Below are 6,000 nucleotides of genomic sequence, written 5' to 3'. Positions count from 1 at the left end.
TAAGATATGGTCCCTAAAAAAATGGTTTTGTAAATTTTGTTGGAAAAGTGAGAAATTGCTATAACTTCCTAACAAAAAAAAATTTTGGTTCCAAAATTGCGCTGATGTAAAGTAGACATGTGGGAAATGTTATTTATTAACTATTTTGTGTGACATATCTCTCTGATTTAAGGGCATGAAAATTCAAAGTTTAAAAATTGAAAAATTTACGCCAAATTTCCGTTTATTTCACAAATAAGCGCAAGTCATATCGAAGAAATTTTACTACTTTCATGAAGTACAAGATGTCACGAAAAAACGATCTCAGAATCTGTTAGAACCTTGCTCTTAGGTTTTTTCCTTTGCTGGTCACATGACCTTGTTGGCCTATTTAATCCTGCTCCGTGTAACATACCTGGCGGCGTCCTTGCATAGTGGTCCATCTTCCACTGTGCAGGAGCGCGCACTTGATCTCCAGTCCAGGGTGTCTCTCTGGCTTCCCTCCATGCTGTCTGTTTGTGTCTGTTTCTGCTGCTTAAGGGCGGCGCCCGATCACTTCCTGCTTTTTGTACCTGCTGCAGGCACACCCCTTGTGCGTCCTCAGCCTATTGCTGTCTATCACCTGGTATTTAAATCAGCTGCCCCAATTAACTGATGCCTGAGCATCTTGCCCTGTCAGTTGGCTTTTGTCTCTGACATGCCAGGTCCTGTTTATGTTACCTGTCTTGCAGTATCTGTTCCCATGTCTGTACTGTGTCCTATCTGTGTACCTTAACCTGCAGTCTGTACTCGTTCCTTGCCTGTTCGTTCCGCCCTCCTGGAGGCTGTATTTCCAGGCCAGTCTGAACACGCTCCTTGCCTGTTCATCCTGCCTCTCTGGGGGCCGTATTCCCAGACCCGCTCCTGTATCCCGCTGCAGTGTCGGTCTCCTCCGTACACTCAGTTCCAGTCTGAACTCTCTCCTATCTTTTACCTGTTTTTTCTCTATGTCCGTTCCATTCCTTTTTCTGCAGAGTCTGAACTCGTACCTACTCCTGCTCGTTGTCACTGTACTTCCGTTTGTGAGTTTGTGGTCCACTCGCTACTTCTCTGCAAGTACCCTGTGGGTATCTGGTTCTGCCTTTCCCTTCTAGTCTGTTCCGTGTGAACAGAGCCCTGTTCCTTCCGCGTCTGCGGTTTTCGCTTTGCTCAGCTCTGTCCACCGCGTCTGCGGTTTTCGCTTTGCTCAGCTCTGTCCACCGCGTCTGCGGTTTTCGCTTTGCTCAGCTCTGTCCACCGCGTCTGCGGTTTTCGCTTTGCTCAGCTCTGTCCACCGCGTCTGCGGTTTTCGCTTTGCTCAGCTCTGTCCACCGCGTCTGCGGTTTTCGCTTTGCTCAGCTCTGTCCACCGCGTCTGCGGTTTTCGCTTTGCTCAGCTCTGTCCACCGCGTCTGCGGTTTTCGCTTTGCTCAGCTCTGTCCACCGCGTCTGCGGTTTTCGCTTTGCTCAGCTCTGTCCACCGCGTCTGCGGTTTTCGCTTTGCTCAGCTCTGTCCACCGCGTCTGCGGTTTTCGCTTTGCTCAGCTCTGTCCACCGCGTCTGCGGTTTTCGCTTTGCTCAGCTCTGTCTACCGCGTGTGCGGTTTCGAATTTGTCTCCCAGTCTGTACTGGACCCTACCCAGCTTGTGCTCTGGTCTGCCTGTTCCTGTATTCCCCGGTGTGGGTCAACAGCCGTGTCCGGAGTCTGACCTGGAGTAGACCCTGATTCCTCTGCTCGGTTCCTCCCTGGTGCACTGGCGTCGTATGCCGTCGTGCGACCTTGGTCGGATCGGGCAGATACTTAGTTACGCCCCTCCAGGCACTCTCCGGTTCATGGCACAGTGGAATCACTACATAAACACGCACACGCCAGTCAGTCCGGGCGTGTGCATAACACTCCGCCCTTCTGGCTTTGCTGGACTTCATTGTATAACTACTTTCTAGCTAGCCTGTGCTCTGTATCTAACTCTGTTAGTTTGCTTGGTCTACGGACCTCAGTGTTCTATATATTTTGTTTGTTTGTCTGTCTGCTACTATTTCTGTTAGGAGGTGTCCCATTTTCCTCCCAGTCCTTAGTACTTGTAGGGATTCCTTCCCCACATCTATAGGTCTCCGTACAGACTAGCTTAGGACTTTAGCAGGTCTGATCGCAGGATCAGGTCCCCTGTTACATCGTAGGGATAAAGCTGAGTTCTATCGTAGGGACAGATCTCCTCTCTTTCCTTAGCTCTGGTAGCAGAACATAACAGTAAGTCCAGCCTGCAAATTCTCTAAGGAAAGATTTTTCTGTTCCATCATGGTGTCGGTTCAGGATTTGGCTCATCGCCTGCAGGGACTCTCTCTGGAGGTGGCCGAGCTCCGTCAGCACGTGAGTAACTGTCCTGGAGCACATTTCTTGGAGCCTAAGGTATGTTTGCCGGATTTATTTTTTGGTGAACACCGAGAATTTTTTTCATTTAAAAATGCTTGCTTATTGTATTTTCGTTTGAGACCCAAGTCCTCTGGGGATGAATCCCAGCGCATAGGGTTCATAATGTCACTTTTGCGCAAAGAGCCTCAGGAGTGGGCCTTTTCTTTGCAACCTAGTGATACATGCTTCAGATCAGTGGATAGTTTTTTTTCTGCTTTGGGACTATTATATGATGATCCTGACCGTGTCGCATCAGCTGAGACTGAGTTGAGACGTTTAAAACAAGGATCAGGTAATGTGGAAAAATATTGTACTCATTTCCGTCGTTGGTCTACTCAAACAGGGTGGAACGATTCTGCTCTGAAAAGTCTATTTCTTGCTGGGCTCAATGAAAGGGTTAAAGACCTGCTAATTGCTTATCCTACACCTGAAGATTTGCAACAGGCTATGCAATTAGCTATACGGGTGGATAGGAGACTGCGTGCAAGGGTTAATGAGAGCAAATCCTCTGCTATGTCAGTTTCTGGTTATGAGAATGTGTGTACTAACAGTGGTGAACCGATGGAGATTGGATCGGTGGCACCTCGCTCTCAAGAAAAAGACCGTAGATTTTTTGAAGGCTTGTGTTTCTATTGCGGAAAATCTGGTAATTTGATTAAAGGCTGTGAGCTTCGTATGAAGAAAGAAAAAAAAATGGTCAGTCATGCCCGTATTGCCTGTTTAAATTCCAAGGGTGTATTTTTAGCTGCTTCCACGATTGCTCAGGAAAAATTAATGGAATTTCGGGTGTTTGTTGATTGTGGGTCTACTCTGAATGTAATTGATGGGGGATTCTTGGAAAGACTCAATTTAAAACCCGAACCATTATCATCCCCCATTGCTGTGGTTTCTGTGGATGGTTCCCCTTTGAAGAATATTACTCTCAAGGTCTGTGAATTTCCTCTCACTATTAATGGTGTTCACCATGAGAAATTGGATTTGGTAGTTTTGAATAACTTGCCTTCTCCAGTAATATTGGGATTGCCCTGGTTAAAATTTCACAATCCTGTACTGGATTGGTCTACCAGTGAAATTAAATCCTGGAGCCATAAATGTTATGACAAGTGTTGTAACGGGCGTATTGCAGCTTTGGATAGGGGAGAATTGCCTGTTCCTATTCAGGATTTTTGGAGAGTTTTTTCTGAGAAGGAATCGCAGGTTTTGCCTCCCCATAGAGACTATGATTGTTCTATTGAATTTGTCCCTGGAGCGACTCTTCCTAAAAGTCGTTTATTTAACCTTACTATTCCTGAGAGGAAGGCTTTGGAGGAATACATACAGACAAGTTTGGCCGCCGGTCACATTAGGCCCTCTAAGTCTCCTGTGGCGGTTGGATTTTTTTTTGTAAAAAAAAAGGACGGCGGTTTACGTCCTTGTCTGGATTTTCGTGAGATTAACAAAATTACTGTACGCAATCCTTACCCACTGCCATTGATTCCTGATCTGTTTAACCAGTCAATGGGGGCCAAGTGGTTCTCTAAAATTGACCTTAAGGGGGCATACAATCTGTTGCGCATGAAGGAGGGTGACGAATGGAAGACTGCTTTTAACACTCCTGTGGGTCATTTTGAGAATCTGGTTATGCCTTTTGGTCTTACTAATGCTCCTGCATTTTTTCAGAATCTTATTAATGACATCCTTAGACCTTTGATCGGCAAAAATGTGGTTGTGTATTTGGATGACATTTTGATTTATTCGCCGGATCTGGAGTCTCATTGGCGGAGCGTACGTGAGGTATTACAGTTGTTAATGGACTATTCGCTTTTTGCTAAGCTGGAGAAATGTGAGTTCGCTGTACAGAGAATTAGTTTTTTGGGTTACATTATCTCCAGCGAAGGTTTTGAGATGGACCCGGTTAAAGTTCAAGCTGTACAGGAATGGCCTAGGCCTATTGGTTTGAAATCGATACAGAGGTTTTTAGGTTTCGCCAATTATTACAGAAAATTCATAAAAAAATTTTCTAGTATTGTCAAACCTCTGACCGATCTCACCAGGAAAGGTGCTGATGCGGTTCAGTGGTCTTCTGAGGCTATTGAAGCTTTTGTGTATCTCAAGGAGAGGTTCACCTCTGCTCCCATCCTTATGCAGCCTGATGTGGCTAAGCCGTTTTTGGTTGAGGTTGATGCTTCCTCTGTGGGGGTTGGCGCAGTATTGTCTCAGGATAACGGGGATGGATTACATCCCTGTGCCTTTTTTTTAAAAAAATTTTTCGGAGACTGAACTGAATTACGATATTGGTAATCGGGAATTATTGGCTATTAAACTCGCATTTGAACACTGGCGCCACTTCTTGGAAGGTGCGGAATTTCCCGTTCAGGTTCTTACGGATCATAAAAATCTGATATATCTTGATGCTGCCAAGCGCCTGAATGCCCGTCAGGCTAGGTGGGCACTGTTTTTCTCGCGGTTTAATTTCTCCGTTACTTACATCCCTGGTACTAAGAATGTTAAGGCGGATGCCTTGTTTCGCAGTTTTTCTCCCATAGTCGGTGCTGAGAAAGAGGAGAACATTTTACAAGAAGGTGTTGTGATAGCTGCTTTGGACTCCGTTTTGGAAGATGAGATTCTTAAAGCACAGGAGAATGCCCCATCTAACACTCCTCATGGGAGGTTGTTTGTGCCTGGGACCTTTAGGAGAGATTTGTTTGTTGAGTGTCACGAATCTCGGTTGGCAGGTCATCCCGGAATCTCTGAGACCAAGAGACTGGTGGGTCGCAGTTTTTGGTGGCCTGGATGGCAGAAGGAAGTCATTAAGTGGGTGCGTCAATGTACTATATGTGCTAGATCTAAGTCCTCACATACTCCTGCTGCGGGGTTGCTTTGTCCTTTGGAGGTTCCCAGTGCTCCTTGGACACATTTGGCTATGGACTTTATAACTGACCTTCCCCCCTCTGAGGGTTTTACTGTCATCTGGGTGGTCGTGGACCGTTTTAGCAAGATGTGTCACTTGGTTCCCTTCGTCAAACTGCCCTGCGCTAAAACTCTCGCTAAGGCCTTTGTCAAGGAAATTGTCAGACTTCATGGCGTTCCTACTGACATTGTTTCTGATAGGGGTCCTCAGTTCGTGGCTCGTTTTTGGCGTGCCTTTTGTGACAGGTTGGGAGTTCATTTGTCGTTCTCGTCCGGATATCATCCTGAATCTAATGGCCAGACAGAAAGGAAAAACCAGGATGTTGAGCAGTTCTTGCGTTGTTTTGTGGCAGACAATCAAGAGGGGTGGTCTGAGTTTCTGCCACTTGCTGAATTTGCTCTGAACAATCATACATCTTCTTCTGCTGGTTGTTCGCCTTTTTTTTGTTGTTCTGGGAGACATCCGTCGTTTGGGTCGTTCTCCAAGTTGGGATCTGCCGTGCCTGAGGAGGAGAATTTTTCCGGTGATTTGGAGAGAGTTTGGACGGATGTGCGTGGTAATCTTCAGGAGGCCAACAGAAAATCTAAAGACTACTTTGATAGGAAACGCCAGGAGGTTTTGTTCGCTGTTGGTGACATGGTTTGGTTGTCCTCTAGGAATCTGCGGTTGAGGATTCCTTCTAAGAAATTGGGTCCCAAGTTTGT

This window comes from Phyllobates terribilis, unplaced genomic scaffold (genome assembly GCF_046119375.1).
Source record: "Phyllobates terribilis strain yellow unplaced genomic scaffold, ASM4611937v1 Scaffold_5__5_contigs__length_657084704, whole genome shotgun sequence".
NCBI lineage: Eukaryota > Metazoa > Chordata > Amphibia > Anura > Dendrobatidae > Phyllobates > Phyllobates terribilis.
This window is presented reverse-complemented; position numbering follows the sequence as displayed.